We start from the raw sequence: 23,076 nt of genomic DNA, 5'->3' as shown, positions 1-23,076 counted from the left end.
AGCTCCTGAGCAAGCTCCTGAGCTCCTGAGCTCCTGAGCGAGCTCCTGAGCTCCTGAGCTCCTGAGCTCCTGAGCTCCTGAGCTCCTGAGCTCCTGAGCTCCTGAGCTCCTGAGCTCCTGAGCTCCTGAGCGAGCTCCTGAGCTCCTGAGCGAGCTCCTGAGCTCCTGAGCTCCTGAGCTCCTGAGCGAGCTCCTGAGCGAGCTCCTGAGCTGATGAGCTCCTGAGCTCCTGAGCGAGCTCCGGAGCTCCTGACCTCCTGAGCGAGCTCCGGAGCTCCTGAGCTCCTGAGCACCTGAGCGAGCTCCGGAGCTCCTGAGCTCCTGAGCTCCTGAGCGATCTCCTGAGCTCCTGAGCTCCTGAGCTCCTGAGCGAGCTCCTGAGCTCCTGAGCTCCTGAGCTCCTGAGCGAGCTCCTGAGCTCCTGAGCGAGCTCCTGAGCTCCTGAGCTCCTGAGCTCCTGAGCTCCTGAGCTCCTGAGCGAGCTCCTGAGCTCCTGAGCTCCTGAGCTCCTGAGCGAGCTCCTGAGCTCCTGAGCTCCTGAGCTCCTGAGCTCCTGAGCTCCTGAGCTCCTGAGCTCCTGAGCTCCTGAGCTCCTGAGCTCCTGAGCTCCTGAGCTCCTGAGCTCCTGATTTTGATTGCCTGGCAAGAGCTCTACCACTGAGTTAAATCCCCAACCCCCAAAAGCCTACAGCACCCGGTATCACAGGTGGTCTCCCATCCACGTACTAAGCATGCCCGACCCTGCTTAGCTTCCGAGATCAGACGAGATCGGGCGCGTTCAGGGTGGTATGGCTGTAGGCTCTTCTGACATTTTTTTAAAGGAATATAAAACTATTCATTGACACAGCCAGAATACGGCAGATACATAGGTGAATGCGAGCAACAAACCAGTGAACTGAGCGCAGGACCCCAGTTGAAGAAATCAGAGAAAGGACTAAAAGAGCTTGAAGGGACTTGAGACCCCATATGAACAACACCACCAACCAACCAGAGCTTCCAGGGACTAAACCACAGCAGGACTTAATGGCCAACCTCAGCTCTAACCATGATTCTACTTCCACATCAAACAGATTCCATGAATCATAACCTTTTAGTACAGATTTTAACTTCCTACAAAGGAATGGTTCAACCAGAGGAACCTTTACACAGAACAGCTGACTCGGACCTGCCTCTGTAGATCAGCTGGCCTCTTAAATCACAGCTCCACCTGCCTCTAGAGTTCTGGCATTAAAGGTGCACACCACCACACTAGGCCAACTCTTGTTGTTAAATCAAGCTACTACTTTGTTTAATTCCGTTTTCTGAAGGTGGAGTTGGTATGAAAATAAACTACTGTATTTATTTGATAATACATCAATTCTGATGGGCTTGCTTTTAAACTATCCAATACATTACAGACTCTGCTTAATCTGAAAGGTTATGGTTTCAGGAAAATGTTCAGGCTGATGGCCTCTCATCAACCTGTGTTTTCACGTTCAGCTCTTTTGAGTATTAAAAGCAAGCTAAAACAGACAGGTTATGTAAGTGTTTTATGCATACACTGCATACAAACAAACGCGCACACACACACACACACACACACACACACACACACACACACACAAACCAGAATGGTCCTTCTGTGTCCCAGTTAAAAATAAGTTCTGACTTGGGTCATGACTGTAAAATCTCCCCAGTGTTTAAGAAAAGCTGTTCTTCAAGCCGAGGAAATACAACATGGTGTCAAGTACTCTACTGTTACAGGAAGCAACTACAGAGAGCTCTCACTCGCTCAAAGGAGTCAGTGCCTTTTGACGCAGAACGAAAAACAAAAATCTCCCAACTACTGCCAATGCTTTCAAAACTAGCATATCAGACGTGATTTTCATCAGGATGCTATTTGATCCACACTAGTAATTCAAAACCCAAGATCCAGATCATTCATATATATATATATATATATATATATATGTATATATATATATTATATACATATATATATAATATTGTGTATTTATATATGCAAACAATTATTGTACTTCATTTCGGTACAAGAATGCCAAATCAGCCACTCCTCATAGAAGGCGATGACAATCTGAGGCCACTTCATATTCGCCTCCTTTGCTTATCAGCAGCATCTCTCTTCTTCGATTTGCTCTCATCGGATTCACTATCAGATAAAGATTTCCTTTTTGGACAATCGTTTTCTTTACCAGCTTTTCGAGAATGAAGAAGTGCTTCAATTAATTCTGGACAATCTAAATTTTCTCCTGGTACCCAAGTATTATCGGCATCTGTAAACCACTTCCACTTCACGAAATAGTTCACTACACAATGGTTCAGTACTTTTTCTACCACAAATTCTTCAGGCTCAGCCTCTTCAGCTCTTTTACTCTTTCCATTCTGTTTTTTTTTCCCATTTTTTGCAATGTAGTTTTATTGGAGGCCATTTTTAAAATTTAATCGGAGACTTGAAGCGCGCTCAGATGCTCAGGGCCGCGGATTCTGCAGAGTTTCCCGCCTGTGTGCTTCAGCTCAGCCACATCCTAGCGGAGGGGTTCCTCTGACATTTTTTTTTTTGGTTCTTTTTTTTTGGAGCTGGGGACCGAACCCTCCTCTGACATTTTTAAAGTCTATTTTTAGGGTTGGGGATTTAACTCAGTCGTAGGGCACATGCCTAGCAAGCACAAGGCCCTGGGTTCGATCCTTAGCTCTGGGGAAGAAAAAAAAAAAGACAGAATAAAAGTTGTAAAGTCGGGCTGGAAGGATGGCTTAGTGGTTAAGAGCACTGACTGCTCTTCCAGAGGTTCTGAGTTCAAATCCCAGCAACGACATGGTGTCTCACAGCCATCTGTAGTGAGATCTGATGCCCTCTTCTGGTGTGTCTGAAGACAGCTACAGTGTACTTATATATAAGAAATACATCTTTTTAAAAAAGTTGTAAAGTCTATTTCTGTTTGTTGGTTTGGTTTGGTTTGGTTTGGGATGGGTTTTTTAAGGTTGCTTTGTTGTTTTGGTTTCTGTTGGTTTGTTACGCACATGGTCTCACTGTGTATCCCTGCTGTCCTGATATCACTGGCTCCTGAGCTCCTGAGCTCCTGAGCTCCTGATTTTGATTGCCTGGCAAGAGCTCTACCACTGAGTTAAATCCCCAACCCCCAAAAGCCTACAGCACCCGGTATCCCAGGTGGTCTCCCATCCACGTACTAAGCATGCGCGACCCTGCTTAGCTTCCGAGATCAGACGAGATCGGGCGCGTTCAGGGTGGTATGGCTGTAGGCTCTTCTGACATTTTTTTAAAGGAATATAAAACTATTCATTGACACAGCCAGAATACGGCAGATACATAGGTGAATGCGAGCAACAAACCAGTGAACTGAGCGCAGGACCCCAGTTGAAGAAATCAGAGAAAGGACTAAAAGAGCTTGAAGGGACTTGAGACCCCATATGAACAACACCACCAACCAACCAGAGCTTCCAGGGACTAAACCACAGCAGGACTTAATGGCCAACCTCAGCTCTAACCATGATTCTACTTCTACATCAAACAGATTCCATGAATCATAACCTTTTAGTACAGATTTTAACTTCCTACAAAGGAATGGTTCAACCAGAGGAACCTTTACACAGAAGAGCTGACTCGGACCTGCCTCTGTATATCAGCTGGCCTCTTAAATCACAGCTCCACCTGCCTCTAGAGTTCTGGCATTAAAGGTGCACACCACCACACTAGGCCAAGTCTCGTTGTTAAATCAAGCTACTACTTTGTTTAATTCCGTTTTCTGAAGGTGGAGTTGGTATGAAAATAAACTACTGTATTTATTTGATAATACATCAATTCTGATGGGCTTGCTTTTAAACTATCCAATACATTACAGACTCTGCTTAATCTGAAAGGTTATGGTTTCAGGAAAATGTTCAGGCTGATGGCCTCTCATCAACCTGTGTTTTCACGTTCAGCTCTTTTGAGTATTAAAAGCAAGCTAAAACAGACAGGTTATGTAAGTGTTTTATGCATACACTGCATACAAACAAACGCACACACACACACACACACACACACACACACACACAAACCAGAATGGTCCTTCTGTGTCCCAGTTAAAAATAAGTTCTGACTTGGGTCATGACTGTAAAATCTCCCCAGTGTTTAAGAAAAGCTGTTCTTCAAGCCGAGGAAATACAACATGGTGTCAAGTACTCTACTGTTACAGGAAGCAACTACAGAGAGCTCTCACTCGCTCAAAGGAGTCAGTGCCTTTTGACGCAGAACGAAAACCAAAAATCTCCCAAATACTGCCAATGCTTTCCAAACTAGCATATCAGACGTGATTTTCATCAGGATGCTATTTGATCCACACTAGTAATTCAAAACCCAAGATCCAGATCATTCATATATATATATATATATATATATATATATATATATTATATACATATATATATATAATATTGTGTATTTATATATGCAAACAATTATTGTACTTCATTTCGGTACAAGAATGCCAAATCAGCCACTCCTCATAGAAGGCGATGACAATCTGAGGCCACTTCATATTCGCCTCCTTTGCTTATCAGCAGCATCTCTCTTCTTTGATTTGCTCTCATCGGATTCACTATCAGATAAAGATTTCCTTTTTGGACCATCGTTTTCTTTACAATTTTCGAGAATGAAGAAGTGCTTCAATTAATTCTGGACAATCTAAATTTTCTCCTGGTACCCAGTATTATCGGCATTTGTAAACCCCTTCCACTTCACGAAATAGTTCACTACACAATGGTTCAGTACTTTTTCTACCACAAATTCTTCAGGCTCAGCCTCTTCAGCTCTTTTACTCTTTCCATTCTGTTTTTTTTCCCATTTTTTGCAATGTAGTTTTATTGGAGGCCATTTTTAAAATTTAATCGGAGACTTGAAGCGCGCTCAGATGCTCAGGGCCGCGGATTCTGCAGAGTTTCCCGCCTGTGTGCTTCAGCTCAGCCACATCCTAGCGGAGGGGTTCCTCTGACATTTTTAAAGTCTATTTTTAGGGTTGGGGATTTAACTCAGTCGTAGGACACATGCCTAGCAAGCACAAGGCCCTGGGTTCGATCCTTAGCTCTGGGGAAGGAAAAAAAAAGACAAAATAAAAGTTGTAAAGTCGGGCTGGAAGGATGGCTTATTGGTTAAGAGCACTGACTGCTCTTACAGAGGTTCTGAGTTCAAATCCCAGCAACGACATGGTGTCTCACAGCCATCTGGGGTGAGATCTGATGCCCTCTTCTGGTGTGTCTGAAGACAGCTACAGTGTACTTATTTATAAGAAATACATCTTTTTAAAAAAAGTTGTAAAGTCTATTTCTGTTTGTTGGTTTGGTTTGGTTTGGTTTGGGATGGGTTTTTTAAGGTTGCTTTGTTGTTTTGGTTTCTGTTGGTTTGTTACGCACATGGTCTCACTGTGTATCCCTGCTGTCCTGAAATCACTGGCTCCTGAGCTCCTGAGCTCCTGAGCTCCTGAGCTCCTGAGCTCCTGAGCTCCTGAGCTCCTGAGCTCCTGAGCTCCTGAGCGAGCTCCTGAGCTCCTGAGCTCCTGAGCTCCTGAGCTCCTGAGCTCCTGAGCGAGCTCCTGAGCGAGCTCCTGAGCTCCTGAGCTCCTGAGCTCCTGAGCTCCTGAGCTCCTGAGCTCCTGAGCTCCTGAGCGAGCTCCTGAGCTCCTGAGCTCCTGAGCTCCTGAGCTCCTGAGCGAGCTCCTGAGCTCCTGAGCTCCTGAGCGAGCTCCTGAGCTCCTGAGCTCCAGAGCTCCTGAGCTCCTGAGCGAGCTCCTGAGCTCCTGAGCTCCTGAGCGAGCTCCTGAGCTCCTGAGCTCCTGAGCGAGCTCCTGAGCTCCTGAGCTCCTGAGCTCCTGAGCTCCTGAGCTCCTGAGCTCCTGAGCTCCTGAGCTCCTGAGCGAGCTCCTGAGCTCCTGAGCGAGCTCCTGAGCTCCTGAGCTCCTGAGCTCCTGAGATCCTGAGCTCCTGAGCTCCTGAGCTCCTGAGCGAGCTCCTGAGCTCCTGAGCGAGCTCCTGAGCTCCTGAGCTCCTGAGCTCCTGAGCGAGCTCCTGAGCTCCTGAGCTCCTGAGCTCCTGAGCGAGCTCCTGAGCTCCTGAGCTCCTGAGCTCCTGAGCTCCTGAGCTCCTGAGCGAGCTCCTGAGCTCCTGAGCTCCTGAGCGAGCTCCTGAGCTCCTGAGCTCCTGAGCGAGCTCCTGAGCTCCTGAGCTCCTGAGCGAGCTCCTGAGCTCCTGAGCTCCTGACCTCCTGAGCTCCTGAGCTCCTGAGCTCCTGAGCGAGCTCCTGAGCTCCTGAGCGAGCTCCTGAGCTCCTGAGCGAGCTCCTGAGCTCCTGAGCTCCTGAGCTCCTGAGCGAGCTCCTGAGCTCCTGAGCTCCTGAGCTCCTGAGCTCCTGAGCTCCTGAGCGAGCTCCTGAGCTCCTGAGCTCCTGAGCTCCTGAGCTCCTGAGCTCCTGAGCTCCTGAGCGAGCTCCTGAGCTCCTGAGCTCCTGAGCTCCTGAGCTCCTGAGCTCCTGAGCGAGCTCCTGAGCTCCTGAGCTCCTGAGCGAGCTCCTGAGCTCCTGAGCTCCTGAGCTCCTGAGCTCCTGAGCTCCTGAGCTCCTGAGCGAGCTCCTGAGCTCCTGAGCGAGCTCCTGAGCTCCTGAGCGAGCTCCTGAGCTCCTGAGCTCCTGAGCTCCTGATCGAGCTCCTGAGCTCCTGAGCTCCTGAGCTCCTGAGCTCCTGATCGAGCTCCTGAGCTCCTGAGCTCCTGAGCTCCTGAGCTCCTGAGCTCCTGATCGAGCTCCTGAGCTCCTGAGCTCCTGAGCTCCTGAGCTCCTGAGCGAGCTCCTGAGCTCCTGAGCTCCTGAGCTCCTGAGCTCCTGAGCTCCTGAGCTCCTGAGCTCCTGAGCTCCTGATTTTGATTGCCTGGCAAGAGCTCTACCACTGAGTTAAATCCCCAACCCCCAAAAGCCTACAGCACCCGGTGTCCCAGGTGGTCTCCCATCCACGTACTAAGCATGCCCGACCCTGCTTAGCTTCCGAGATCAGACGAGATCGGGCGCGTTCAGGGTGGTATGGCTGTAGGCTCTTCTGACATTTTTTTAAAGGAATATAAAACTATTCATTGACACAGCCAGAATACGGCAGATACATAGGTGAATGCGAGCAACAAACCAGTGAACTGAGCGCAGGACCCCAGTTGAAGAAATCAGAGAAAGGACTAAAAGAGCTTGAAGGGACTTGAGACCCCATATGAACAACACCACCAACCAACCAGAGCCTCCAGGGACTAAACCACAGCAGGACTTAATGGCCAACCTCAGCTCTAACCATGATTCTACTTCCACATCAAACAGATTCCATGAATCATAACCTTTTAGTACAGATTTTAACTTCCTACAAAGGAATGGTTCAACCAGAGGAACCTTTACACAGAACAGCTGACTCGGACCTGCCTCTGTAGATCAGCTGGCCTCTTAAATCACAGCTCCACCTGCCTCTAGAGTTCTGGCATTAAAGGTGCACACCACCACACTAGGCCAACTCTTGTTGTTAAATCAAGCTACTACTTTGTTTAATTCCGTTTTCTGAAGGTGGAGTTGGTATGAAAATAAACTACTGTATTTATTTGATAATACATCAATTCTGATGGGCTTGCTTTTAAACTATCCAATACATTACAGACTCTGCTTAATCTGAAAGGTTATGGTTTCAGGAAAATGTTCAGGCTGATGGCCTCTCATCAACCTGTGTTTTCACGTTCAGCTCTTTTGAGTATTAAAAGCAAGCTAAAACAGACAGGTTATGTAAGTGTTTTATGCATACACTGCATACAAACAAACGCACACACACACACACACACACACACACACACACACACACACAAACCAGAATGGTCCTTCTGTGTCCCAGTTAAAAATAAGTTCTGACTTGGGTCATGACTGTAAAATCTCACAAGTGTTTAAGAAAAGCTGTTCTTCAAGCCGAGGAAATACAACATGGTGTCAAGTACTCTACTGTTACAGGAAGCAACTACAGAGAGCTCTCACTCGCTCAAAGGAGTCAGTGCCTTTTGACGCAGAACGAAAACCAAAAATCTCCCAACTACTGCCAATGCTTTCAAAACTAGCATATCAGACGTGATTTTCATCAGGATGCTATTTGATCCACACTAGTAATTCAAAACCCAAGATCCAGATCATTCATATATATATATATATATATATATATATATTATATACATATATATATAATATTGTGTATTTATATATGCAAACAATTATTGTACTTCATTTCGGTACAAGAATGCCAAATCAGCCACTCCTCATAGAAGGCGATGACAATCTGAGGCCACTTCATATTCGCCTCCTTTGCTTATCAGCAGCATCTCTCTTCTTTGATTTGCTCTCATCGGATTCACTATCAGATAAAGATTTCCTTTTTGGACCATCGTTTTCTTTACAATTTTCGAGAATGAAGAAGTGCTTCAATTAATTCTGGACAATCTAAATTTTCTCCTGGTACCCAGTATTATCGGCATTTGTAAACCCCTTCCACTTCACGAAATAGTTCACTACACAATGGTTCAGTACTTTTTCTACCACAAATTCTTCAGGCTCAGCCTCTTCAGCTCTTTTACTCTTTCCATTCTGTTTTTTTTCCCATTTTTTTGCAATGTAGTTTTATTGGAGGCCATTTTTAAAATTTAATCGGAGACTTGAAGCGCGCTCAGATGCTCAGGGCCGCGGATTCTGCAGAGTTTCCCGCCTGTGTGCTTCAGCTCAGCCACATCCTAGCGGAGGGGTTCCTCTGACATTTTTAAAGTCTATTTTTAGGGTTGGGGATTTAACTCAGTCGTAGGACACATGCCTAGCAAGCACAAGGCCCTGGGTTCGATCCTTAGCTCTGGGGAAGGAAAAAAAAAGACAAAATAAAAGTTGTAAAGTCGGGCTGGAAGGATGGCTTATTGGTTAAGAGCACTGACTGCTCTTACAGAGGTTCTGAGTTCAAATCCCAGCAACGACATGGTGTCTCACAGCCATCTGGGGTGAGATCTGATGCCCTCTTCTGGTGTGTCTGAAGACAGCTACAGTGTACTTATATATAAGAAATACATCTTTTTAAAAAAAGTTGTAAAGTCTATTTCTGTTTGTTGGTTTGGTTTGGTTTGGGATGGGTTTTTTAAGGTTGCTTTGTTGTTTTGGTTTCTGTTGGTTTGTTACGCACATGGTCTCACTGTGTATCCCTGCTGTCCTGAAATCACTGGCTCCTGAGCTCCTGAGCTCCTGAGCTCCTGAGCTCCTGAGCTCCTGAGCGAGCTCCTGAGCTCCTGAGCTCCTGAGCTCCTGAGCTCCTGAGCGAGCTCCTGAGCGAGCTCCTGAGCTCCTGAGCTCCTAAGCTCCTGAGCTCCTGAGCTCCTGAGCTCCTGAGCGAGCTCCTGAGCTCCTGAGCTCCTGAGCTCCTGAGCTCCTGAGCGAGCTCCTGAGCTCCTGAGCTCCTGAGCGAGCTCCTGAGCTCCTGAGCTCCTGAGCTCCTGAGCTCCTGAGCGAGCTCCTGAGCTCCTGAGCTCCTGAGCGAGCTCCTGAGCTCCTGAGCTCCTGAGCGAGCTCCTGAGCTCCTGAGCTCCTGAGCTCCTGAGCTCCTGAGCTCCTGAGCGAGCTCCTGAGCTCCTGAGCGAGCTCCTGAGCTCCTGAGCTCCTGAGCTCCTGAGATCCTGAGCTCCTGAGCTCCTGAGCTCCTGAGCGAGCTCCTGAGCTCCTGAGCGAGCTCCTGAGCTCCTGAGCTCCTGAGCGAGCTCCTGAGCTCCTGAGCTCCTGAGCTCCTGAGCTCCTGAGCTCCTGAGCTCCTGAGCTCCTGAGCTCCTGAGCTCCTGAGCTCCTGAGCTCCTGAGCTCCTGAGCGAGCTCCTGAGCTCCTGAGCTCCTGAGCTCCTGAGCTCCTGAGCTCCTGAGCGAGCTCCTGAGCTCCTGAGCTCCTGAGCGAGCTCCTGAGCTCCTGAGCTCCTGAGCGAGCTCCTGAGCTCCTGAGCTCCTGAGCGAGCTCCTGAGCTCCTGAGCTCCTGAGCTCCTGAGCTCCTGAGCGAGCTCCTGAGCTCCTGAGCGAGCTCCTGAGCTCCTGAGCTCCTGAGCTCCTGAGCGAGCTCCTGAGCTCCTGAGCTCCTGAGCTCCTGAGCTCCTGAGCGAGCTCCTGAGCTCCTGAGCTCCTGAGCTCCTGAGCTCCTGAGCTCCTGAGCTCCTGAGCTCCTGAGCGAGCTCCTGAGCTCCTGAGCGAGCTCCTGAGCTCCTGAGCTCCTGAGCTCCTGAGCTCCTGAGCGAGCTCCTGAGCTCCTGAGCTCCAGAGCGAGCTCCTGAGCTCCTGAGCTCCTGAACTCCTGAGCTCCTGAGCTCCTGAGCTCCTGAGCTCCTGAGCTCCTGAGCGAGCTCCTGAGCTCCTGAGCGAGCTCCTGAGCTCCTGAGCTCCTGAGCTCCTGATCGAGCTCCTGAGCTCCTGAGCTCCTGAGCTCCTGAGCTCCTGAGCTCCTGATCGAGCTCCTGAGCTCCTGAGCTCCTGATCGAGCTCCTGAGCTCCTGAGCTCCTGAGCTCCTGAGCTCCTGAGCTCCTGAGCGAGCTCCTGAGCTCCTGAGCTCCTGAGCTCCTGAGCTCCTGAGCTCCTGAGCGAGCTCCTGAGCTCCTGAGCGAGCTCCTGAGCTCCTGAGCTCCTGAGCTCCTGAGCTCCTGAGCTCCTGAGCTCCTGAGCTCCTGAGCTCCTGAGCTCCTGAGCTCCTGAGCTCCTGAGCTCCTGAGCTCCTGAGCTCCTGAGCTCCTGAGCTCCTGATTTTGATTGCCTGGCAAGAGCTCTACCACTGAGTTAAATCCCCAACCCCCAAAAGCCTACAGCACCCGGTATCCCAGGTGGTCTCCCATCCACGTACTAAGCATGCCCGACCCTGCTTAGCTTCCGAGATCAGACGAGATCGGGCGCGTTCAGGGTGGTATGGCTGTAGGCTCTTCTGACATTTTTTTAAAGGAATATAAAACTATTCATTGACACAGCCAGAATACGGCAGATACATAGGTGAATGCGAGCAACAAACCAGTGAACTGAGCGCAGGACCCCAGTTGAAGAAATCAGAGAAAGGACTAAAAGAGCTTGAAGGGACTTGAGACCCCATATGAACAACACCACCAACCAACCAGAGCCTCCAGGGACTAAACCACAGCAGGACTTAATGGCCAACCTCAGCTCTAACCATGATTCTACTTCCACATCAAACAGATTCCATGAATCATAACCTTTTAGTACAGATTTTAACTTCCTACAAAGGAATGGTTCAACCAGAGGAACCTTTACACAGAACAGCTGACTCGGACCTGCCTCTGTAGATCAGCTGGCCTCTTAAATCACAGCTCCACCTGCCTCTAGAGTTCTGGCATTAAAGGTGCACACCACCACACTAGGCCAACTCTTGTTGTTAAATCAAGCTACTACTTTGTTTAATTCCGTTTTCTGAAGGTGGAGTTGGTATGAAAATAAACTACTGTATTTATTTGATAATACATCAATTCTGATGGGCTTGCTTTTAAACTATCCAATACATTACAGACTCTGCTTAATCTGAAAGGTTATGGTTTCAGGAAAATGTTCAGGCTGATGGCCTCTCATCAACCTGTGTTTTCACGTTCAGCTCTTTTGAGTATTAAAAGCAAGCTAAAACAGACAGGTTATGTAAGTGTTTTATGCATACACTGCATACAAACAAACGCACACACACACACACACACACACACACACACACACACACAAACCAGAATGGTCCTTCTGTGTCCCAGTTAAAAATAAGTTCTGACTTGGGTCATGACTGTAAAATCTCACAAGTGTTTAAGAAAAGCTGTTCTTCAAGCCGAGGAAATACAACATGGTGTCAAGTACTCTACTGTTACAGGAAGCAACTACAGAGAGCTCTCACTCGCTCAAAGGAGTCAGTGCCTTTTGACGCAGAACGAAAACCAAAAATCTCCCAACTACTGCCAATGCTTTCAAAACTAGCATATCAGACGTGATTTTCATCAGGATGCTATTTGATCCACACTAGTAATTCAAAACCCAAGATCCAGATCATTCATATATATATATATATATATATATATATTATATACATATATATATAATATTGTGTATTTATATATGCAAACAATTATTGTACTTCATTTCGGTACAAGAATGCCAAATCAGCCACTCCTCATAGAAGGCGATGACAATCTGAGGCCACTTCATATTCGCCTCCTTTGCTTATCAGCAGCATCTCTCTTCTTTGATTTGCTCTCATCGGATTCACTATCAGATAAAGATTTCCTTTTTGGACCATCGTTTTCTTTACAATTTTCGAGAATGAAGAAGTGCTTCAATTAATTCTGGACAATCTAAATTTTCTCCTGGTACCCAGTATTATCGGCATTTGTAAACCCCTTCCACTTCACGAAATAGTTCACTACACAATGGTTCAGTACTTTTTCTACCACAAATTCTTCAGGCTCAGCCTCTTCAGCTCTTTTACTCTTTCCATTCTGTTTTTTTTTCCCATTTTTTGCAATGTAGTTTTATTGGAGGCCATTTTTAAAATTTAATCGGAGACTTGAAGCGCGCTCAGATGCTCAGGGCCGCGGATTCTGCAGAGTTTCCCGCCTGTGTGCTTCAGCTCAGCCACATCCTAGCGGAGGGGTTCCTCTGACATTTTTAAAGTCTATTTTTAGGGTTGGGGATTTAACTCAGTCGTAGGACACATGCCTAGCAAGCACAAGGCCCTGGGTTCGATCCTTAGCTCTGGGGAAGGAAAAAAAAAGACAAAATAAAAGTTGTAAAGTCGGGCTGGAAGGATGGCTTATTGGTTAAGAGCACTGACTGCTCTTACAGAGGTTCTGAGTTCAAATCCCAGCAACGACATGGTGTCTCACAGCCATCTGGGGTGAGATCTGATGCCCTCTTCTGGTGTGTCTGAAGACAGCTACAGTGTACTTATATATAAGAAATACATCTTTTTAAAAAAAGTTGTAAAGTCTATTTCTGTTTGTTGGTTTGGTTTGGTTTGGGATGGGTTTTTTAAGGTTGCTTTGTTGTTTTGGTTTCTGTTGGTTTGTTACGCACATGGTCTCACTGTGTATCCCTGCTGTCCTGAAATCACTGGCTCCTGAGCTCCTGAGCTCCTGAGCTCCTGAGCTCCTGAGCTCCTGAGCTCCTGAGCTCCTGAGCTCCTGAGCTCCTGAGCGAGCTCCTGAGCTCCTGAGCTCCTGAGCTCCTGAGCTCCTGAGCGAGCTCCTGAGCGAGCTCCTGAGCTCCTGAGCTCCTGAGCTCCTGAGCTCCTGAGCTCCTGAGCGAGCTCCTGACCTCCTGAGCTCCTGAGCTCCTGAGCTCCTGAGCTCCTGAGCGAGCTCCTGAGCTCCTGAGCTCCTGAGCGAGCTCCTGAGCTCCTGAGCTCCTGAGCTCCTGAGCTCCTGAGCTCCTGAGCGAGCTCCTGAGCTCCTGAGCTCCTGAGCGAGCTCCTGAGCTCCTGAGCTCCTGAGCTCCTGAGCTCCTGAGCTCCTGAGCTCCTGAGCTCCTGAGCGAGCTCCTGAGCTCCTGAGCGAGCTCCTGAGCTCCTGAGCTCCTGAGCTCCTGAGATCCTGAGCTCCTGAGCTCCTGAGCTCCTGAGCGAGCTCCTGAGCTCCTGAGCGAGCTCCTGAGCTCCTGAGCTCCTGAGCGAGCTCCTGAGCTCCTGAGCTCCTGAGCTCCTGAGCTCCTGAGCTCCTGAGCTCCTGAGCTCCTGAGCGAGCTCCTGAGCTCCTGAGCTCCTGAGCTCCTGAGCTCCTGAGCTCCTGAGCGAGCTCCTGAGCTCCTGAGCTCCTGAGCTCCTGAGCTCCTGAGCTCCTGAGCGAGCTCCTGAGCTCCTGAGCTCCTGAGCGAGCTCCTGAGCTCCTGAGCTCCTGAGCGAGCTCCTGAGCTCCTGAGCTCCTGAGCTCCTGAGCTCCTGAGCGAGCTCCTGAGCTCCTGAGCGAGCTCCTGAGCTCCTGAGCGAGCTCCTGAGCTCCTGAGCTCCTGAGCTCCTGAGCGAGCTCCTGAGCTCCTGAGCTCCTGAGCTCCTGAGCGAGCTCCTGAGCTCCTGAGCTCCTGAGCTCCTGAGCTCCTGAGCGAGCTCCTGAGCTCCTGAGCTCCTGAGCTCCTGAGCTCCTGAGCTCCTGAGCTCCTGAGCTCCTGAGCGAGCTCCTGAGCTCCTGAGCGAGCTCCTGAGCTCCTGAGCTCCTGAGCTCCTGAGCTCCTGAGCTCCTGAGCGAGCTCCTGAGCTCCTGAGCTCCTGAGCGAGCTCCTGAGCTCCTGAGCTCCTGAGCTCCTGAGCTCCTGAGCTCCTGAGCTCCTGAGCTCCTGAGCGAGCTCCTGAGCTCCTGAGCGAGCTCCTGAGCTCCTGAGCTCCTGAGCTCCTGATCGAGCTCCTGAGCTCCTGAGCTCCTGAGCTCCTGAGCTCCTGAGCTCCTGATCGAGCTCCTGAGCTCCTGAGCGAGCTCCTGAGCTCCTGAGCGAGCTCCTGAGCTCCTGAGCGAGCTCCTGAGCTCCTGAGCTCCTGAGCTCCTGAGCTCCTGAGCTCCTGAGCTCCTGAGCGAGCTCCTGAGCTCCTGAGCTCCTGAGCGAGCTCCTGAGCTCCTGAGCTCCTGAGCTCCTGAGCTCCTGAGCTCCTGAGCTCCTGAGCGAGCTCCTGAGCTCCTGAGCGAGCTCCTGAGCTCCTGAGCTCCTGAGCTCCTGATCGAGCTCCTGAGCTCCTGAGCTCCTGAGCTCCTGAGCTCCTGAGCTCCTGAGCGAGCTCCTGAGCTCCTGAGCGAGCTCCTGAGCTCCTGAGCTCCTGAGCTCCTGAGCGAGCTCCTGAGCTCCTGAGCTCCTGAGCTCCTGAGCTCCTGAGCGAGCTCCTGAGCTCCTGAGCTCCTGAGCTCCTGAGCTCCTGAGCTCCTGAGCTCCTGAGCTCCTGAGCCAGCTCCTGAGCTCCTGAGCGAGCTCCTGAGCTCCTGAGCTCCTGAGCTCCTGAGCTCCTGAGCTCCTGAGCGAGCTCCTGAGCTCCTGAGCTCCTGAGCGAGCTACTGAGCTCCTGAGCTCCTGAGCTCCTGAGCTCCTGAGCTCCTGAGCTCCTGAGCGAGCTCCTGAGCTCCTGAGCGAGCTCCTGAGCTCCTGAGCTCCTGAGCTCCTGAGCTCCTGATCGAGCTCCTGAGCTCCTGAGCTCCTGAGCTCCTGAGCTCCTGAGCTCCTGAGCTCCTGAGCTCCTGAGCTCCTGAGCTCCTGAGCTCCTGAGCTCCTGATCGAGCTCCTGAGCTCCTGAGCTCCTGAGCTCCTGAGCTCCTGAGCTCCTGAGCTCCTGAGCTCCTGAGCGAGCTCCTGAGCTCCTGAGCTCCTGAGCTCCTGAGCTCCTGAGCTCCTGAGCTCCTGAGCTCCTGAGCTCCTGAGCTCCTGAGCTCCTGAGCTCCTGAGCTCCTGAGCTCCTGAGCTCCTGATTTTGATTGCCTGGCAAGAGCTCTACCACTGAGTTAAATCCCCAACCCCCAAAAGCCTACAGCACCCGGTATCCCAGGTGGTCTCCCATCCACGTACTAAGCATGCCCGACCCTGCTTAGCTTCCGAGATCAGACGAGATCGGGCGCGTTCAGGGTGGTATGGCTGTAGGCTCTTCTGACATTTTTTTAAAGGAATATAAAACTATTCATTGACACAGCCAGAATACGGCAGATACATAGGTGAATGCGAGCAACAAACCAGTGAACTGAGCGCAGGACCCCAGTTGAAGAAATCAGAGAAAGGACTAAAAGAGCTTGAAGGGACTTGAGACCCCATATGAACAACACCACCAACCAACCAGAGCCTCCAGGGACTAAACCACAGCAGGACTTAATGGCCAACCTCAGCTCTAACCATGATTCTACTTCCACATCAAACAGATTCCATGAATCATAACCTTTTAGTACAGATTTTAACTTCCTACAAAGGAATGGTTCAACCAGAGGAACCTTTACACAGAACAGCTGACTCGGACCTGCCTCTGTAGATCAGCTGGCCTCTTAAATCACAGCTCCACCTGCCTCTAGAGTTCTGGCATTAAAGGTGCACACCACCACACTAGGCCAACTCTTGTTGTTAAATCAAGCTACTACTTTGTTTAATTCCGTTTTCTGAAGGTGGAGTTGGTATGAAAATAAACTACTGTATTTATTTGATAATACATCAATTCTGATGGGCTTGCTTTTAAACTATCCAATACATTACAGACTCTGCTTAATCTGAAAGGTTATGGTTTCAGGAAAATGTTCAGGCTGATGGCCTCTCATCAACCTGTGTTTTCACGTTCAGCTCTTTTGAGTATTAAAAGCAAGCTAAAACAGACAGGTTATGTAAGTGTTTTATGCATACACTGCATACAAACAAACGCACACACACACACACACACACACACACACACACACACACACAAACCAGAATGGTCCTTCTGTGTCCCAGTTAAAAATAAGTTCTGACTTGGGTCATGACTGTAAAATCTCACAAGTGTTTAAGAAAAGCTGTTCTTCAAGCCGAGGAAATACAACATGGTGTCAAGTACTCTACTGTTACAGGAAGCAACTACAGAGAGCTCTCACTCGCTCAAAGGAGTCAGTGCCTTTTGACGCAGAACGAAAACCAAAAATCTCCCAACTACTGCCAATGCTTTCAAAACTAGCATATCAGACGTGATTTTCATCAGGATGCTATTTGATCCACACTAGTAATTCAAAACCCAAGATTCAGATCATTCATATATATATATATATATATATATATATGTATATATATATATTATATACATATATATATAATATTGTGTATTTATATATGCAAACAATTATTGTACTTCATTTCGGTACAAGAATGCCAAATCAGCCACTCCTCATAGAAGGCGATGACAATCTGAGGCCACTTCATATTCGCCTCCTTTGCTTATCAGCAGCATCTCTCTTCTTCGATTTGCTCTCATCGGATTCACTATCAGATAAAGATTTCCTTTTTGGACAATCGTTTTCTTTACCAGCTTTTCGAGAATGAAGAAGTGCTTCAATTAATTCTGGACAATCTAAATTTTCTCCTGGTACCCAAGTATTATCGGCATCTGTAAACCACTTCCACTTCACGAAATAGTTCACTACACAATGGTTCAGTACTTTTTCTACCACAAATTCTTCAGGCTCAGCCTCTTCAGCTCTTTTACTCTTTCCATTCTGTTTTTTTTTCCCATTTTTTGCAATGTAGTTTTATTGGAGGCCATTTTTAAAATTTAATCGGAGACTTGAAGCGCGCTCAGATGCTCAGGGCCGCGGATTCTGCAGAGTTTCCCGCCTGTGTGCTTCAGCTCAGGCACATCCTAGAGGAGGGGTTCCTCTGACATTTTTTTTTTTGGTTCTTTTTTTCGGAGCTGGGGACCGAACCCTCCTCTGACATTTTTAAAGTCTATATTTAGGGTTGGGGATTTAACTCAGTCGTAGGGCACATGCCTAGCAAGCACAAGGCCCTGGGTTCGATCCTTAGCTCTGGGGAAGAAAAAAAAAAGACAGAATAAAAGTTGTAAAGTCGGGCTGGAAGGATGGCTTAGTGGTTAAGAGCACTGACTGCTCTTCCAGAGGTTCTGAGTTCAAATCCCAGCAAGGACATGGTGTCTCACAGCCATCTGTAGTGAGATCTGATGCCCTCTTCTGGTGTGTCTGAAGACAGCTACAGTGTACTTATATATAAGAAATACATCTTTTTAAAAAAGTTGTAAAGTCTATTTCTGTTTGTTGGTTTGGTTTGGTTTGGTTTGGGATGGGTTTTTTAAGGTTGCTTTGTTGTTTTGGTTTCTGTTGGTTTGTTACGCACATGGTCTCACTGTGTATCCCTGCTGTCCTGAAATCACTGGCTCCTGAGCTCCTGAGCTCCTGAGCTCCTGAGCTCCTGATTTTGATTGCCTGGCAAGAGCTCTACCACTGAGTTAAATCCCCAACCCCCAAAAGCCTACAGCACCCGGTATCCCAGGTGGTCTCCCATCCACGTACTAAGCATGCCCGACCCTGCTTAGCTTCCGAGATCAGACGAGATCGGGCGCGTTCAGGGTGGTATGGCTGTAGGCTCTTCTGACATTTTTTTAAAGGAATATAAAACTATTCATTGACACAGCCAGAATACGGCAGATACATAGGTGAATGCGAGCAACAAACGAGTGAACTGAGCGCAGGACCCCAGTTGAAGAAATCAGAGAAAGGACTAAAAGAGCTTGAAGGGACTTGAGACGCCATATGAACACACCACCAACCAACCAGAGCTTCCAGGGACTAAACCACAGCAGGACTTAATGGCCAACCTCAGCTCTAACCATGATTCTACTTCCACATCAAACAGATTCCATGAATCATAACCTTTTAGTACAGATTTTAACTTCCTACAAAGGAATGGTTCAACCAGAGGAACCTTTACACAGAACAGCTGACTCGGACCTGCCTCTGTAGATCAGCTGGCCTCTTAAATCACAGCTCCACCTGCCTCTAGAGTTCTGGCATTAAAGGTGCACACCACCACACTAGGCCAAGTCTCGTTGTTAAATCAAGCTACTACTTTGTTTAATTCCGTTTTCTGAAGGTGGAGTTGGTATGAAAATAAACTACTGTATTTATTTGATAATACATCAATTCTGATGGGCTTGCTTTTAAACTATCCAATACATTACAGACTCTGCTTAATCTGAAAGGTTATGGTTTCAGGAAAATGTTCAGGCTGATGGCCTCTCATCAACCTGTGTTTTCACGTTCAGCTCTTTTGAGTATTAAAAGCAAGCTAAAACAGACAGGTTATGTAAGTGTTTTATGCATACACTGCATACAAACAAACGCACACACACACACACACACACACACACACACACACAAACCAGAATGGTCCTTCTGTGTCCCAGTTAAAAATAAGTTCTGACTTGGGTCATGACTGTAAAATCTCCCCAGTGTTTAAGAAAAGCTGTTCTTCAAGCTGAGGAAATACAACATGGTGTCAAGTACTCTACTGTTACAGGAAGCAACTACAGAGAGCTCTCACTCGCTCAAAGGAGTCAGTGCCTTTTGACGCAGAACGAAAACCAAAAATCTCCCAACTACTGCCAATGCTTTCAAAACTAGCATATCAGACGTGATTTTCATCAGGATGCTATTTGATCCACAGTAGTAATTCAAAACCCAAGATCCAGATCATTCATATATATATATATATATATGTACATATATATATTATATACATATATATATATAATATTGTGTATTTATATATGCAAACAATTATTGTACTTCATTTCGGTACAAGAATGCCAAATCAGCCACTCCTCATAGAAGGCGATGACAATCTGAGGCCACTTCATATTCGCCTCCTTTGCTTATCAGCAGCATCTCTCTTCTTCGATTTGCTCTCATCGGATTCACTATCAGATAAAGATTTCCTTTTTGGACAATCGTTTTCTTTACCAGCTTTTCGAGAATGAAGAAGTGCTTCAATTAATTCTGGACAATCTAAATTTTCTCCTGGTACCCAAGTATTATCGGCATCTGTAAACCACTTGCACTTCACGAAATAGTTCACTACACAATGGTTCAGTACTTTTTCTACCACAAATTCTTCAGGCTCAGCCTCTTCAGCTCTTTTACTCTTTCCATTCTGTTTTTTTTTCCCATTTTTTGCAATGTAGTTTTATTGGAGGCCATTTTTAAAATTTAATCGGAGACTTGAAGCGCGCTCAGATGCTCAGGGCCGCGGATTCTGCAGAGTTTCCCGCCTGTGTGCTTCAGCTCAGCCACATCCTAGCGGAGGGGTTCCTCTGACATTTTTTTTTTTGGTTTTTTTTTTTTGGAGCTGGGGACCGAACCCTCCTCTGACATTTTTAAAGTCTATTTTTAGGGTTGGGGATTTAACTCAGTCGTAGGGCACATGCCTAGCAAGCACAAGGCCCTGGGTTCGATCCTTAGCTCTGGGGAAGAAAAAAAAAAGACAGAATAAAAGTTGTAAAGTCGGGCTGGAAGGATGGCTTAGTGGTTAAGAGCACTGACTGCTCTTCCAGAGGTTCTGAGTTCAAATCCCAGCAAGGACATGGTGTCTCACAGCCATCTGTAGTGAGATCTGATGCCCTCTTCTGGTGTGTCTGAAGACAGCTACAGTGTACTTATATATAAGAAATACATCTTTTTAAAAAAGTTGTAAAGTCTATTTCTGTTTGTTGGTTTGGTTTGGTTTGGTTTGGGATGGGTTTTTTAAGGTTGCTTTGTTGTTTTGGTTTCTGTTGGTTTGTTACGCACATGGTCTCACTGTGTATCCCTGCTGTCCTGAAATCACTGGCTCCTGAGCTCCTGAGCTCCTGAGCTCCTGATTTTGATTGCCTGGCAAGAGCTCTACCACTGAGTTAAATCCCCAACCCCCAAAAGCCTACAGCACCCGGTATCCCAGGTGGTCTCCCATCCACGTACTAAGCATGCCCGACCCTGCTTAGCTTCCGAGATCAGACGAGATCGGGCGCGTTCAGGGTGGTATGGCTGTAGGCTCTTCTGACATTTTTTTAAAGGAATATAAAACTATTCATTGACACAGCCAGAATACGGCAGATACATAGGTGAATGCGAGCAACAAACCAGTGAACTGAGCGCAGGACCCCAGTTGAAGAAATCAGAGAAAGGACTAAAAGAGCTTGAAGGGACTTGAGACCCCATATGAACAACACCACCAACCAACCAGAGCTTCCAGGGACTAAACCACAGCAGGACTTAATGGCCAACCTCAGCTCTAACCATGATTCTACTTCTACATCAAACAGATTCCATGAATCATAACCTTTTAGTACAGATTTTAACTTCCTACAAAGGAATGGTTCAACCAGAGGAACCTTTACACAGAACAGCTGACTCGGACCTGCCTCTGTATATCAGCTGGCCTCTTAAATCACAGCTCCACCTGCCTCTAGAGTTCTGGCATTAAAGGTGCACACCACCACACTAGGCCAAGTCTCGTTGTTAAATCAAGCTACTACTTTGTTTAATTCCGTTTTCTGAAGGTGGAGTTGGTATGAAAATAAACTACTGTATTTATTTGATAATACATCAATTCTGATGGGCTTGCTTTTAAACTATCCAATACATTACAGACTCTGCTTAATCCGAAAGGTTATGGTTTCAGGAAAATGTTCAGGCTGATGGCCTCTCATCAACCTGTGTTTTCACGTTCAGCTCTTTTGAGTATTAAAAGCAAGCTAAAACAGACAGGTTATGTAAGTGTTTTATGCATACACTGCATACAAACAAACGCACACACACACACACACACACACACACACACACACACACACACAAACCAGAATGGTCCTTCTGTGTCCCAGTTAAAAATAAGTTCTGACTTGGGTCATGACTGTAAAATCTCCCCAGTGTTTAAGAAAAGCTGTTCTTCAAGCCGAGGAAATACAACATGGTGTCAAGTACTCTACTGTTACAGGAAGCAACTACAGAGAGCTCTCACTCGCTCAAAGGAGTCAGTGCCTTTTGACGCAGAACGAAAACCAAAAATCTCCCAACTACTGCCAATGCTTTCAAAACTAGCATATCAGACGTGATTTTCATCAGGATGCTATTTGATCCACACTAGTAATTCAAAACCCAAGATCCAGATCATTCATATATATATATATATATATATATATATATATATATATATGTATATATATATATTATATACATATATATATATAATATTGTGTATTTATATATGCAAACAATTATTGTACTTCATTTCGGTACAAGAATGCCAAATCAGCCACTCCTCATAGAAGGCGATGACAATCTGAGGCCACTTCATATTCGCCTCCTTTGCTTATCAGCAGCATCTCTCTTCTTCGATTTGCTCTCATCGGATTCACTATCAGATAAAGATTTCCTTTTTGGACAATCGTTTTCTTTACCAGCTTTTCGAGAATGAAGAAGTGCTTCAATTAATTCTGGACAATCTAAATTTTCTCCTGGTACCCAAGTATTATCGGCATCTGTAAACCACTTCCACTTCACGAAATAGTTCACTACACAATGGTTCAGTACTTTTTCTACCACAAATTCTTCAGGCTCAGCCTCTTCAGCTCTTTTACTCTTTCCATTCTGTTTTTTTTTTCCCATTTTTTGCAATGTAGTTTTATTGGAGGCCATTTTTAAAATTTAATCGGAGACTTGAAGCGCGATCAGATGCTCAGGGCCGCGGATTCTGCAGAGTTTCCCGCCTGTGTGCTTCAGCTCAGCCACATCCTAGCGGAGGGGTTCCTCTGACATTTTTTTTTTTGGTTCTTTTTTTTTGGAGCTGGGGACCGAACCCTCCGCTGACATTTTTAAAGTCTATTTTTAGGGTTGGGGATTTAACTCAGTCGTAGGGCACATGCCTAGCAAGCACAAGGCCCTGGGTTCGATCCTTAGCTCTGGGGAAGAAAAAAAAAAGACAGAATAAAAGTTGTAAAGTCGGGCTGGAAGGATGGCTTAGTGGTTAAGAGCACTGACTGCTCTTCCAGAGGTTCTGAGTTCAAATCCCAGCAAGGACATGGTGTCTCACAGCCATCTGTAGTGAGATCTGATGCCCTCTTCTGGTGTGTCTGAAGACAGCTACAGTGTACTTATATATAAGAAATACATCTTTTTAAAAAAGTTGTAAAGTCTATTTCTGTTTGTTGGTTTGGTTTGGTTTGGTTTGGGATGGGTTTTTTAAGGTTGCTTTGTTGTTTTGGTTTCTGTTGGTTTGTTACGCACATGGTCTCACTGTGTATCCCTGCTGTCCTGAAATCACTGGCTCCTAAGCTCCTGAGCTCCTGAGCTCCTGATTTTGATTGCCTGGCAAGAGCTCTACCACTGAGTTAAATCCCCAACCCCCAAAAGCCTACAGCACCCGGTATCCCAGGTGGTCTCCCATCCACGTACTAAGCATGCCCGACCCTGCTTAGCTTCCGAGATCAGACGAGATCGGGCGCGTTCAGGGTGGTATGGCTGTAGGCTCTTCTGACATTTTTTTAAAGGAATATAAAACTATTCATTGACACAGCCAGAATACGGCA

General features: G+C 47.2%; 7 non-coding genes and 1 pseudogene across 7 annotated transcripts; all 8 read right to left on the bottom strand.

Moving 5' to 3' along the window:
- Positions 1-682: 682 nt before the first annotated feature.
- LOC120096160 (5S ribosomal RNA) lies at positions 683-800 on the bottom strand. The gene has a single exon (XR_005492186.1). It is a non-coding gene; the product is annotated as a 5S ribosomal RNA (ribosomal RNA).
- A 2,342-nt stretch (positions 801-3,142) lies between these two features.
- LOC120096062 (5S ribosomal RNA) lies at positions 3,143-3,260 on the bottom strand (annotated as a pseudogene).
- Positions 3,261-6,954: 3,694 nt separating this feature from the next.
- Positions 6,955-7,072, bottom strand: LOC120096023 (5S ribosomal RNA). Its single transcript, XR_005492112.1, has one exon. It is a non-coding gene; the product is annotated as a 5S ribosomal RNA (ribosomal RNA).
- Positions 7,073-10,852: 3,780 nt separating this feature from the next.
- Positions 10,853-10,970, bottom strand: LOC120096021 (5S ribosomal RNA). Its single transcript, XR_005492110.1, has one exon. It is a non-coding gene; the product is annotated as a 5S ribosomal RNA (ribosomal RNA).
- Positions 10,971-15,522: 4,552 nt separating this feature from the next.
- Positions 15,523-15,640, bottom strand: LOC120096020 (5S ribosomal RNA). Its single transcript, XR_005492109.1, has one exon. It is a non-coding gene; the product is annotated as a 5S ribosomal RNA (ribosomal RNA).
- Positions 15,641-17,984: 2,344 nt separating this feature from the next.
- Positions 17,985-18,102, bottom strand: LOC120096165 (5S ribosomal RNA). The gene has a single exon (XR_005492191.1). It is a non-coding gene; the product is annotated as a 5S ribosomal RNA (ribosomal RNA).
- Positions 18,103-20,426: 2,324 nt separating this feature from the next.
- LOC120096041 (5S ribosomal RNA) lies at positions 20,427-20,544 on the bottom strand. The gene has a single exon (XR_010056858.1). It is a non-coding gene; the product is annotated as a 5S ribosomal RNA (ribosomal RNA).
- Positions 20,545-22,898: 2,354 nt separating this feature from the next.
- On the bottom strand, positions 22,899-23,016 carry LOC120096164 (5S ribosomal RNA). Its single transcript, XR_005492190.1, has one exon. It is a non-coding gene; the product is annotated as a 5S ribosomal RNA (ribosomal RNA).
- Between the last annotated feature and the right edge of the window lie 60 nt (positions 23,017-23,076).

Source organism: Rattus norvegicus, chromosome 12 (assembly GCF_036323735.1).
Source record: "Rattus norvegicus strain BN/NHsdMcwi chromosome 12, GRCr8, whole genome shotgun sequence".
NCBI lineage: Eukaryota > Metazoa > Chordata > Mammalia > Rodentia > Muridae > Rattus > Rattus norvegicus.
Note: the sequence above shows the minus strand (reverse complement) of the source record. Positions and strands in the feature narration are given on the sequence as shown.